The sequence below is a fragment of the Onychostoma macrolepis genome, chromosome 02, assembly GCF_012432095.1.
Source record: "Onychostoma macrolepis isolate SWU-2019 chromosome 02, ASM1243209v1, whole genome shotgun sequence".
Lineage (NCBI taxonomy): Eukaryota > Metazoa > Chordata > Actinopteri > Cypriniformes > Cyprinidae > Onychostoma > Onychostoma macrolepis.
The window spans coordinates 9,859,015-9,873,687 of record NC_081156.1 but is presented as its reverse complement, the minus strand read 5'-3'; positions in this window follow the sequence as shown (position 1 = coordinate 9,873,687).

The window sequence follows — 14,673 nt, the reverse complement described above, 5'->3', positions numbered from 1 at the left end:
AACTGCTATATTTCATTTAATTAAAACCTCTTGTTATTGTCTTCCGCCATCAATGGGTTAGCCAGCAGATCCAAAAGTTTTTGTTAAACTGATCTCTGTTCTACATAACCCAAACTATTATGTCACTCAGTCCTTGAGGACACACACAGACAGCCTTATAGCTGCTTTGTCTTTAACCCATATCACATCAACTGTGTTCACTCCTTTGTCTTCCCTCCAGCCTTTCTTTATGTGAGGGTGCTCTCTGGATAATTTGGTTAGTGACTTAGCCAATGTGTCACTGTTTCTCTGCCGTCAAGTCTAAAATATTTACCTTTACCATTCGAATAACCAAGTGTTAACTTGTTTAAATTTAGACCCTCAGTTGAATTTAGGCATGGATTTTTAACCCATTATGGACGGCAATCTTAAATTTCACAAATCCGAATCATAAACACTTTTAAACATATTAATCCAGAGAGTGATTCAAATCAGCATTATTAAGGCCAAAAGAAGTCGTTATTACCAGTAGCAGACAGAGCTGGATAACCAATCCAGTTAAAGCTCGTCCCGTTCTGTATCCTCTTTTCATCAGATTCTCTCAGAATTATCGACTTCTGTAAAGTTTGCCATTTCACTTAACCCATCTGTAATGATAAAACACTAATTCCAGAGGTTAGTGACACAATATACACAAAACAGAAACAGAATTATCCCCCAAAATATAGAGTAGTCATCCTCACGCACATACTAGACACGTGAATATTGAAGCAGCTTATATATTCAAGGTTTGCTTTTGGTGTTAAATCGGAAGGATTTAAACTTAACATTTTTTTCGTCAGTTTTACCTAGTTTGTAGCTAGTCTCAAAGTTCGCCTGTTCATTAATCAGCTGGGTTGTTTTGGTCTTAAAATAATTTCTTTGTTTTGGTTACTCTTGCTCAGCAGGCCAACAAGAGAAGCAGAGCACCGTCCCTGCCTCCACTCCAGCAGTCTCTCTCTCTTACTGGGCAAATGATCATTTGACAGTCTCACCAATCTTTAACTTAGACTATAATATCAAATTCATTACAACATATAACCCAACATCATTCAAATATGTTAAAAATGTCAAAGCGTCTATATCTCAAATCTCAATTTAGAGTAGACTTGTTTAAAATACATAATGCTAGGAGCATTTCTTAAAATTATTTTTATCTTAAATGCTTAATTCCCTTAACCTTTGTTATCCAAACTATCTCTTGAATCAGAAAAAGCAGTCTTCATTTTTAGCCACCACCATGTCTTGTAATAATCTTATGCCATGCATGAGTAAAAACTATGATATAGACATTTTAGTTCAATATCATCTCAGCCTCATAAGAAATTTTGTCTCAAAATAATGGTTGTCATCACATGGTTCTTGAAAACCCATTGCCATTAACTCTTTATAAATAAGCTCCTTTTCCTCAGGGTGGGATCCCCTGGCATAGTTGCATCAAGTTGTGGACGCTTGTCACAACAAGCCATGAAGGAATGCGGTTGTTGGTGATCAGGTCTGGAGGAGCTCACATTTTTTGAGGCAGATAGCTGTAACTTCTTACAGTTCCCCTCTTAGCGATGCTGTAGGCCTATCAAGCATCCGCTCAACTCCACTACCATCTCACATTTAACACCTCCCTTCTGGGCAGGTGCCCAGAAGAGGATCTTACCCGTCATTGAGAAATCACCTCATGCACACTGGGGAAGCACATGGCGGAGGCTCAGGAGGAGGACGGACAACCGGGAGGGGGCCGGCTGACAGAGACCAGGGAGGTGACAAAGGAGGGAGGAGCCAGGGAAGAGCCAGGAGGGACCTGGAGCAGGAGGAGCCTGGCAAGACCCAGGCCACAGCCATGATGATGGCCCATGGTGGAGCCAGCGGAGGGAGGAGCCATGGCCGCCGACTCCAGGGGGCCGACCAACGGCGGCGGAGCAGATGGTGGAGGAGCCCGAGGCGGAGAGCCGACGAGCCAGGGGGATGCCGAGGATCCGGGGGGCCAAGGTGGAGCCGAGTGCTCTGGCGACCGAGGCGAAGGCGGAGCTCTGGAGATCCGCGGCGGAGCCGGAGTGACTGAGGACCAAGGTGGAGCTGGCGGGAGGAAGGAGCCCAACTGAGCCGGTGGGACGGAGCAACGAGGTGCAGCTGGAGGAGCGGAGTCCTGAGGCGATGGCAGGTCGACGCCCGACCAAGGCGGAGCCAGAGGGACGAGGGAGCCCAGTGGAGCTGGAGGATCGATGGGTGACGGTGGAGGCGAGGGAGCTAGGAGCCGAGGTGGAGCCGCTGGGTCAACGGGCCGAGGAGGCTGGAGGCGAAGGTGAGGGATACTCCAGCCCCGGCGACGCTGGAGGATGGCAGTCCCATGGGGCGAGCAGAGAGGCTGCCAGACGACAGCGGTGGAGGAGGCAGGAGCGTGTGGGCATTTTCGAGGAGCGGGCACTGGAGGGCATTTTCAAGGAGCAGGCACTGGAGGATCTGAAGCCCCCTCAGGGCTGAACAAGGCAACCAAGGACGAAGGAGGGCTGGACGGGACCAGCGGGGACGAAGGAGAGAGGAGAGGGGGCAGTTCGAATTCCAGTTCAGTTACCCAGTCAATTAAATCCTCCTCCATGTCCAGCAGTCCCAGATGTATAATCAGCTCACCCTCAGCCACGGTGCGGAGCTCCACTCCACGCTCACACCGTCAACGGCTGGCTCCCTCGTTGTGGGCACTGTCGCCGGCTCTCGCACCTGATCTGACGGGTTGGGCTCAACTTCCGGGATGATCTTCCGCTCAGTCGCTCGGCTTCGCGCTGGCTCGCAGATCACGGCGGGAAATGGCTCTCCGTCATCGGTGGGCTCGGGCTGACACTCCGTGGGAGTTGGTGGGCTGGGCTCTGGGTCTGGAGTGGATCTGGCGAGATCATCCTCGGGAGAGACGGTGAGGGGTGATCTCCACGAAGGCGGCAAAATCCTCTAGAGGACCATCCTCGGACGACAGCGCTCCGCACGCGGTGTTAAAGCTTGCGTTGTAGAAAGAGCAGAGCGCATCGTCCGGGTAGCTGGTGGCATTTGCTAGCAACAGGAACAGTCTTGTATGGCCCTCGAGAGATCTGTCCCCCTGCTCCAGCAGGAGGAGGAGGAATTCGGGCCGAACAAGGGGATCCATGGGGACACAAAGAAAAAAGAGAAAGAAAAAAAACACTGAGATAATAATGAGGAAACAAAACGGAGGGAAAAACATGGAGGTTACTGTTGTAGGTCATTCTTTCTGTCACACTTCACGGGGAGCGAGAGAACCAGGAACGAGGAGACGTAGGAATTCTGCAAAACGAGAGTCTTTAATCCAAATAACACACACGGGCAGGGAAGACATTCAAAGACCGACAAACATGAACTGAATGGACTGGGGCTTATAAAGACAGGATAACGAGGGAACTAAGGGGACACACCTGGAATCAAATTAACAATCAGACAGGGGAAAAACTGGGTCACAGAACACATGGGGAGCAAAAACACAACAAAACAGTCCAGGGGCGTGACAGCAACATCCTCGACAGTTTTCTTCCAGCATCCGGTATTTTCTGCGGCTTAGGAAAGGTGCACCCAAGAACCACGAGAACCTTTGACAGCACCTACTAGTATTAAAACATTGAGACAGGTTAATCATACTAATATTTAATCACTAAAATCAATTGGATATCTTTAAGCCATCATGCTGAGATTACTCAGTGAATTTATTTTTCACACCCGTCCATTCAGTGTAATTTTCTGTTACTTCTATAGCTGCAGCCATCGGGCCTGTATGATGGTGGAGACTAAAAATAAGACAGATAAGTTACTGGTCATAGAACAAGCAGCAATACAACTGTTTAATTATTCAAAATCATTACTTCTATAGCTCAGGGTCTAATATGATTTTAGAGGCTTCATGTCTCTTCAACAATAGCCCCTAGATTGTTCCTTTAACATCTCAGGGTCTATGATTTTCAGCTGAAACACTGTGCTTTACTATAAACAGCTTGTTATCACCTATGACACAGGCTCAGATAACAGTATTGACTTTGAATGAGAGAGAGAAAACTGAGGGATTCAGGACTGGTAGCGATGCATTTTCATTAACTTTCAACAATTTCATTGTACTATCATTTTACTCTAGCCCAGCTTAAAATTTATCGAAATTACATGCATTTTCAAATAAACATCTTTCTTTTTACTTTATTTTTGCAACTCAAAGGTTTCTTCAAAGTTAGTTCTTTTGCAGTCCTTATCGGTACATTGTACATCAACATGTATTTATTCATTCACTTAATTCTGGCCATGGCTTTGGAATTTCAACAATGGTTTTAAATCTGTCAGGGGTTATCAGACCCAGATATGTAACTTCGGGTCATGCTAGCATGCCTTCTTCAAAGTTAACCTAGAAACCCCCGTTTATGTTACTTGTTTACAACATTATCAGCTCATCATTTTTCACTGGAAATGGGCATTTGGCTAGGATGCTGAGTGGCTAAATTTTTACAATCCGACAGTAAAATTACTCTTTTGCCCAAACATCAGTAAATATAGAAATTACAAATTTTCCACTCAGAACCAGAGTCATGGTGGGGGTCAGCATGAGATAAAAACAACTGTTTCATTGCAGTCAAATGCAATCTTATCTTCTAAAGCAAAACATAAGCATTTGTACATAACACACCTGTACACACAAATGCCATTTATTGTCCACTTTGTACAAAACTGGATTGGTCAGTTTGAGGTAGTGAGTGATCGCTCACACTTAGGTCTCAAGAATGAAGAACTGTGACCAGTGAAAGACCACATGGTGATTGGATCAGTCTGTCAACCATGAAATGCTGAAGTCCTTGTCCTGCCTTCCACAATTGATATGTTTGAGGGAGAATAAAGCAGTTTCTGCATGGGGGTTACTGTATGCTAATGTTAACCCCAGACTCATTGTGGGAAAGGAGTTGTGGCCATCTTGAACGCTGTAATGCTGTTTAAAATACAGTTTAAGATGGAATATATCATGTCACATTGCCAGACATGTCAACTGCTTAAAAGAATTTCAAACTCCCATTTTTCCAGCTTCTATCTTCATGTCATGCTTGCACTATTACCTTTGCAGTTTGCTTTGTAAAAATAGAAAAACAACAATCCTTCCATTGTGTAGAACTGGTTTAAAATTTAAAAGAACTGAAACTATTTACTTTGCATGTGGGTTGTTCACTTTATCAGCATGTTTGTGTCATGCGAACTGTAAAACCTTTGTGGACATTTTGTGTGGTATAGCGTGTCACAATAATATTCTACATTTCCTCTTCAGAAAATAGGAAAAACAGGAGTCATCACTTACTGACATAACTGTGCAACAGTATCAATTTCGTTGACGAATAACTTTCGTCAATTTTCGCCAACAAATATTTTTTCACTGACGACAACGAGACAATATGACGAAAACTCTTTTTGAATGACAAAAATTATGACGTAAACCTATTGACATTTACGTCAACGAATAAAAACGAGACGAAAATGTTAGGGAGGGCCGATTTGGGAAGAGATTCATTCAGAACGAATCTGCTGCATAGGAGGTTAGATGCGAACATATGAACCGGCGGGACATAAGCTAAAATACACTTGCTGCATGGCACATAAAACGTTCAAAAATGTCAATATGTGGGAGTAAGAGAAGAGTAGGCATATGGATAAATCTGTCCACGCAAGACAACTCAATTCAGTCTGGTTTTCTGAGCACAGACACTGAAGCATACACACACAGAAAACGCGTCTCACAGCACGTGAGTACTCTTTCACGTCGCATAAATGGAGAAATGCACACAAAATTATGTTCAAATGTCCGTTTTGACGAGTATTCACGTAAACACAGTTGTTTACATCTTAAGTGAACGTAAACGGTCCGTGTATGTTTTGATCATTTATTTTTCAATTTGAAATGAAATAAGCAGAAACCAGAAAACGGTCGTTTATTAGTTTTTTCATTTGTTCAAAAAAACGAAAAACGATTTTCGTTTTTTTGGTTCACGGGTAGAAAACGGATAAACAACTTCAAAATTCGTTTTCATCTTGTGGGCGGTCATGACACGCCCCTTTCCGCCGATTGGCCAACCATATCTGAGCCTGTGACGTCATCCTCAGTTCGTTCAGCAAAATAATAGTCCTCTGCTGCCGTGCGGGGCAGGTCCTAGATCGGGCTTTCTTCTGTGCAACCTAACGCGTTTCGCAGAAATATTTCTGCTTTCCTGTAGCTCAAATAGTAGAGCATGGCGCTAGCAATGCCAAGATCATGGGTTCGATTCCCAGGGAAAGCAAGAGCTGATAAAATGTAAAAACTGTTACTTGAATGCAGTGTAAGTCGCTTTGGATAAAAGCGTCTGCTAAATGCATAAATGTAAATATTTATTTCAGAAATTTTAATGAGCACCCAGCCTGTTTTATTTAGCTGTGCGTGTTGTTAAATCGGTATGGTGACGCTGCGCTACCCATAGACTGCAGAACAGATGAGAAGCACAGATTGAAAAAAAAGAAATAGACTAGGGGGGTCCCCCAGATATTTTTGGTAAAAAATAATAAGTCTGATTAAGCTCACGCAGTTAGGATACAGTACATTTCGTTAATTAATTGTTTACAGTCATTCATGTGACTAAAGTCTGTTTTTAGGATATCAAAATGTGAATTCCTCAATTAGGGTCGGCGCCAGAGCACACAAAGCGAGGGGGCATGCACAATTTATTTATTTATTTTTATTTTTTGGGGGGGTGGGGGAGGGGGTTACTTTGAAAAGAAAATAACCTGTTTCTAAATATTAATTAACACCAGTGTTATGGTTCAAAATACACTCTCGCACATTTAACAAGAAAAGATGTTGATGACGTTCAGCATGTGTAGCTCTTATTTATCGTTAATGTTTGATCTTTACATCTTCCCCCATCTTTTAACCAAAATATTATTAACAAAACGAATAAGACATTACCTGTAGGCTACCCGAGTTGTAACACAAATAAATGAAAGACCTATGGATTTTCCCCTTACTGAAGACATGCTTAGTTTTTGGTTCATTAAAACTGGCTAAACCTTTATTAACAAAACGACTAAAACTGATTACATCCGCTTTAAAACAAACTTTTTCCCCATTAAAACAAACGCTCAGTTTGTGGTCCATTATTACTTTAATGTAAAAAAAGAAAAGAAACTCACTTATAGGCAATTAAACAAATAAATATATATCTTTTATATTAACAAAAGCTCTGCGCGTTTGCCGGAGTCGCTATGGTCCTGTCAATCTTGCGCTGCGGCTCGTGCTGTATGAAGCAGATGCTTGTCTGCTGTCCAACTCAACTAGGCTACATTATTTATGTTAGGCGGCAGGCCTATTGTATAAAAATCGGTGGATGGCCGAGCACACAGGCACAAACCTTAAGAGTCAGTTATTTATCTATCTACTTATTTATCAACATGTTACTAAGCGTCGAGGTCTGTGCACACTCATAACATTAATCCTGGCTAAATGCAACATTCCCGCAGCTATGATTAGCCTACAGTAGCCTACAGTAAAAATTAAATCCACCCTCAGCCGATTTGCATTTACAGTAGGCTATTTGCAATGACCATCCCATGTCCAAAACTGAGCGTACTGTCTAAAAGTGCTCAAATTGAGGTACGCGGACTCCCTCTAGTGGTACGCAGAGGAATCACTGAATTAAATATAAATTAATGTTAAAACACTTTTAAAAGGTTGATGCCTGTTATTTTTTTTTCATCAAGTACTGTGCATTTTTTACTTTACATAAGTACAGTACAGTTTTTTTGTTTTACTTTTTAAGTACAGTACAGTTTTTATTTAACTTTTATGTACAGTGCATTTTAATTTAATCAATTAAGTTTTTTTGTTTACCTGTATGTAAGCACAGTGCAGTGTTAATGTTCAAACTGTTTTTACAATGTTTAAAGTGGCCGACAATAATAAATATTCTTATTAGGAATAAAACACCCTCGTTTTTGAACTGTGCATAGCTGTAGCTGAATAATTAGGCCTACTACGCTACTGTATTTTAATGTTGGTCATTATGGTGATACTTGGAGAGCCAAATATTTTCTGAGGTGGTACTTGGTGTAAAAAGTTTGAGAACCACTGCTATAGGGGGTCCCCTTTTTTGAAGAGGCTGGGGGTTGTTATGTTAGTGTTGCTATAGGCTATAGCATAATATAATTTATAAGAACAGGCTTTTGAGTTCATCAACAATATGTACAAAAAGATACATATTCAGTCAATGCAATGTTAGGCTATATAACAACGAGAGATAAGCTATTGTTCGTCTTTTTAATTGCTTACCCTAATTAATATTTGAGGTGATTTCCAAATACATTGAAATATCTAAAAAAAAAAAAAAAAAAAAAAAAGTAGAAAATAAACTCACTGGAGAGTATCACTGTCAAATTCAGTAGCAATTTATTTGATTATTTAATCTTCATTTACTAATGAAAATTCCAATCTGAGCAATGGTGCAGCTGTCCCTTTGCACCACCAGGTGGAGATTTCACTAATGAGTTTGTATGACTGCATACTGTATACTTCAAAGAATGTCATGCACCATCATTTTGATTAATTTTCGACATTTTGGGGAGTTTTGATGCCATGAGCCAGTTCTCATTTGTAAATAATTTTTGGATAAAAGTGTCTGCTAAATGATTAAATGTAGGCTAAATGTATAAAATGTTAAAATTTTAATAATGAAAATTTAGTGCACGTTTCCAATGTATGTAGGTAAGACACAACAATTCTGACATTGTAGGGACCCCCTACGTCTATTTCTTGTTCTGCAGTCTATGGGTAGGGCAGTGACACCATACCGATTTAACAACAAGCACAGCTAAATAAAACAGGCTGGGTGCTGATTAAAATTTCTGAAATAAATATTTCTGCGAAACGCGTTAGATTGCACAGAAGAAAGCCCGATCTAGGACCTGCCCCGTACAGCAGCAGAGGAATATTATTTTGCTGAAAATGCCCACGAGGGGAAAACGAATTTTGAAGTTGTTTATCCGTTTTCTACCCGTGAACCGAAAAAACGACTGTTTTCTGGTTTCTGCTTATTTAATTTCAAATTGAAAAACAAATGATCAAAACGTACACGGACCGTAAACAGTAGGGAGAACGTGTATCAGTACATTGCATCCGTGCATTCGTTTTAAAGGGACAGCAGCCTAATTTAGTCACTATTGTCCGAGTCCTTGCGTTAATCAAGCAACAAAAGAAAGACAGAAAATCACTCACTGCTCTTGACTGAATCACTTTAGTAGCCCTAAAGATTAATCTAAATTTATTTATAGAAATAAATATGTCTGCTTGAAAGAATGGAGAATATGGTAAACAAGTTGTTATAAATAATGCATAATTAGCCTATGGTATTTCACTGAAAAGAAGATGTTCTTGTTCTTTATGAGAAGTGGTTTTATCTAACTTTAACAAAGACATGTTGTGTGTCACCAGAGTTAAATCGCAGTCAATCATGATAAAACCTTCATATCAAACCTATATAATGAGTTTGGAAATTTTAGAGAAATGCTTAATAAATGCACTGTAACTACTAAACCCATTAGATTTTAGCCGACTAAATTTACTGTAGATTTAGTAGACTAAAACTAAAAACAATTCAGATGACTAAAATATGACTAAAATATGACAAAAGACTATGACTAAAACTAAATCAAAATTTGCTGTCAAAATTAACACTGCTGTGCAACCTGCTCACAACAGTCAAAAACACAAATACACAAAACAGTCTGTCTGGAAGAAACACAGAAGGAATAATACAAACAGTGAAAGCTTTTAAATATCAAAGTACAATATTTTTCTTAAAAGGTATGTTCTATAAGTTACCAATATGTGAATAATAAAAATGTATCACTATAAAGCTTGTCATATTTCTTCTCTTCTGATATGTGTCCTGTCATTCTGATTGACTGATGATTGATTGATTGATTCAATATTTGCTGTTCAGTTAGTTGAAACTTTAGTATTATACTCTACATGCAGAACCAGGGGAATTCTAGGCCACAGTGAACATCAGTGGCGTAGCGTCTGGGTATGCAGGTGCATATGGACCCAAGCAGATTGGGGGCCTGCCGAGCCGGGGGGAACTTTTAATTGAAAGAGGGAATGAATTCTTAAATTCCCTTGTCCAACAGCTTATCAGAATTCTCAGCCCAAATCCGACTGGAGCCCGTGTCTTTTTTCTCTCTCTCTTCCACATTATACAGCTGCTGTTGCAGCCATTAAATATAGTTCAGTTTCGGTTTTTAATGGCAAAGTGGTAATATTTATAGTTGTTTCTTTATTAAGTTAATTTAGAAATATGTTTGGAACATTTTATGTTTGTTAAATTCAAGTTTTTGTTTTTTTAAAGGAACGACCAAGCGGCCAGCGGCAGACAGTGAGTTGAGCATATATGTTTGATCAATTTAGCCTTCTCAAATCAACACGATGACTTGCCTAAAATAAAACCTATAGACATAAAACACTTAATGCATTTCACAGTATTAATTTAAACATTTAACCTGAATAAATATGCGCTGTTAGGCACATATCCAATTGTTTATGCGGAAAATGGAAGCTGAATCGCGCTTTGCAGGACATGGAGGAGCCAGCGCAATCACTTGCATTTTTTTTTGTAATAACAGTGGAAGCTTAAAAATACACCATTTTTGCTCATAAAGGTAAGAGTATACATCATTCGGAACTGCAAAGGGTCTACTTTTATTTGTGTGCACTCACAATATCAACAAATCCTTGTGCTTTTGTAAAAAAAAAAGGAAAACAAACGCTTTCTGATGCGCTTTCTGTCGTTTTTCAGACTCAGTGTGCAATGACCTTAAGCCTTGTCTGTGAAACCGGGGCATAATGTTTAAATAGGCATGCTCTCTTTTAACAGTTATGAGGGCCATTACTTACACTTCCAAAGCATCTCTTCTTCCTTCCAAAACAAGACAGTCGTTAAGAGGGCTCTGAACCTAGATAGAACAGAAGTATATTCATCCATTTTTGTATTTGTACCGTTAATTAATTTAAACTTACTCTTTTAAACAACAGCCATGTCTATTAAACGTGGTCATTAAATTATTGCACTCACCATATTAGCGCCACCATAGTCTCTCCTCCGCTGGAATCACGGCTGCTGTATGAGTAAAATCAACTTACACTCCTCATAAACAACATCGAGTGAAAAAGAAAAAGGAAAAAAGTAAAATAATCTCAGTCGATCTCGCTGGTCTGGGGTTCAAATGCAGTTTGCAGGTGCGTGAGAAAGCAATCTAACGGATGAGAAATGTCCCGTCGTTAAGACAATTTTCGCCGATCACAAACACCCTGCAAACAGGCCTGCGGTGGCCCTTTACGGGCCCACTTAGGGCTAGCCTAAGGGCCCACAGAAGGCTGCCAGTGCAGGGCCCCTGAGAATTTGCTCATTGGCAAAACGTTGGCCCCTTAGCGCTGGCCCTGCACGGGTAGCCCTCACTTAGCCCCCAGGAAGCCCTCACTAGGTCCACACAGGGCCCGCAGCTACTATAACTTAAGTCTTTGGGGAAAACAGTTATTATACATCTGAAATGGATGCAGTCACCACATAACTAATGTCTGTATTGTCAAAAATGTACAGTAGTTAAAGGGATTTCAAATCAATTTATTAAATACAAAACATTCAATTCAGGTTAATACAGCTACATACAGCCGAAAATGTAAATACACAAAAGTACAAAAAAAAGAAAAAAAGAAAAGAAAGCAAACAAAGAAATGTAAAGGCCATACATTCAAGTAACATCTCTGCAAAAAAACATCAACTCCTTACTTTAAACTAGGCTTGAAATTACACATTTCCCAACCAGGACACAGCACAATATGCTTAGCAGCACTTTTACAATATGCTATGCTGCTTGTTATTGCTAACTCCCTCTACCCACATGGCTTTACATAAGGAAACCTAAAACACCCTAGCACCCCTAATGGTAAGGAAGAAAACTGCCCACAAAATTCTTGTTAACAGGCTCATTTCTGTTACACCTCAAATATGACTCTTGAGACCCACTTTCCTGCAGAGTTTAGCTACAACTTGATCAAACTCACCCAACTGTGATTTTCTAATGATCCTGAAGATATTGATTAGCATGCTCAGGTGTGTTTGATTAAGGTTAGAACTAAACTCTGCAGGAAAGTGAATCTCATGAGCCAGATTCGAGGATCCCTGGCCTATATGAAACAACAGGCTCTGGAAAGGTCTCTTTTGGTTTGAGCCATTCCAGTTTAATTGAGTGGCTAAAGAATGGCCAGTCAATGTTAGTATTCTCCTAGTTGCATTACAGGGCTGCCTACACCAAACCTGCATGGGCCCAAAGGTACAAAAGTTGCTCTGGGCCCGAACGGGATCCATCATTGGATTAATGTGGGCAGTCCCATAGTGTGGGCTGCTCACAGAGAGTCTGCGGTGAGCCCAAAGCTGTGGGCCTCGCCTGGGCAAGCCCGCACTGGGCCTGTTTAGGTTTGGTGTGGGCTGGCCCTAGTCCACTGTGCCCGCAAGAAGCCAGCATGGGCCCCGCAGGGGCATGTTTGCAGGGCATTCTCTGGAGGAAAAGAGATAGCGATAAAAGGTAAATGGCAGAAAATAAAGTCGATAAAAGTTATCTTAAAGTTTCCACCTTCTCATCCACAGCTCCTTGAATTAACACAATCACGATGACAAAATGGTGTAGTTAACTGACTCGCAGCACCAGTGTGTGGAGGCGTGGTCAGGAGATAAACTTAATAATAGATTAATCCAACCTTGATATTTTACATTCCTCAAAACAAATACAGGTGCATCTCAATAAATTAGAATGTCGTGGAAAAGTTAATTTAATTCAGTAATTCAACTCAAATTGTGAAACTTGTGTATTAAATAAATTCAATGCACACAGACTGAAGTAGTTCAAGTCTTTGGTTCTTTTAATTGTGATGATTTTGGCTCACATTTAACAAAAACCCACCAATTCTGTCACTGTTGATAGAATCACTGTCTTATCCTTGCTTGTCTGTTGTGGTGTGAGTGGGTGTGTCCGAGCTCGTGATTACGGGCTGATCAGTCCCAGCTGTGGCTCATTACTGGGGCTATTTAAGATCAGCTAACGCTCCTCTCTTTGTCAGATCCTCAGAGTTTCTCAGTGTTCCAGTCCTGCATGTTCTGTCTCCTGATGTGTTCCTGTCTCTGCCCTGGCTTCGGAGGATTGCACAGCTGGACTTGGCTGCCCACTGCGTCCCTGTGCCTGTCTTCCATCCACGCTGTGCACGAGCTCTGTTCCGACTAGTGACTTCTCAATAAACTGTTGTATATCTGCAATTGAATCCTTTCTCTTGATTTCATAACAAATTCAACAAATTAGAAAATGATGACATGCCAATCAGCTAATCAACTCAAAACAACTGCAAAGGTTTCCTGAGCCTTCAAAATGGTCTCTCGGTTTGGTTCACTAGGCTACACAATCATGGGGAAGACTGCTGATCTGACAGTTGTCCAGAAGACAATCATTGACACCTTTCACAAGGAGGGTAAGCCACAAACATTCATTGCCAAAGAAGCTGGCTGTTCACAGAGTGCTGTATCCAAGCATGTTAACAGAAAGCTTAGTGGAAGAAAAAGATGCACAACCAACTGAGAGAACCGCAGCCTTATGAGGATTGTCAAGCAAAATCGATTCAAGAATTTGGGTGAACTTCACAAGGAATGGACTGAGGCTGGGGTCAAGGCATCAAGAGCCACCACACACAAACGTGTCAAGGAATTTGGCTACAATTGTCGTATTCCTCTTGTTAAGCCACTCCTGAACCACAGACGTCAGAGGCGTCTTACCTGGGCTAAGGAGAAGAAGAACTGGACTGTTGCCCAGTGGTCCAAAGTCCTCTTTTCAGATGAGAGCAAGTTTTGCATTTCATTTGGAAACCAAGGTCCTAGAGTCTGGAGGAAGGGTGGAGAAGCTCATAGCCCAAGTTGCTTGAAGTCCAGTGTTAAGTTTCCACAGTCTGTGATGTTTTGGGGTGCAATGTTATCTGCTGGTGTTGGTCCATTGTGTTTTTTGAAAACCAAAGTCACTGCACCCATTTGCCAAGAAATTTTGGAGCACTTCATGCTTCCTTTTCAGGATTTCATTTTCCAACAGGATTTAGCACCTGCCCACACTGCCAAAAGCACCAAAAGTTGGTTATATGACCATGGTGTTGGTGTGCTTGACTGGCCAGCAAACTCACCAGACCTGAACCCCATAGAGAATCTATGGGGTATTGTCAAGAGGAAAATGAGAAACAAGAGACCAAAAAATGCAGATGAGCTGAAGGCCACTGTCAAAGAAACCTGGGCTTCCAGACCACCTCAGCAGTGCCACAAACTGATCACCTCCATGCCACGCCGAATTGAGGCAATAATTAAAGCAAAAGGAGCCCCTACCAAGTATTGAGTACATATACAGTAAATGAACATACTTTCCAGAAGGCCAACAATTCACTAAAAATGTTTTTTTTATTGGTCTTATGAAGTATTCTAATTTGTTGAGATAGTGAATTGGTGGGTTTTTGTTAAATGTGAGCCAAAATCATCACAATTAAAAGAACCAAAGACTTAAACTACTTCAGTCTGTGTGCATTGAATTTATTTAATACAT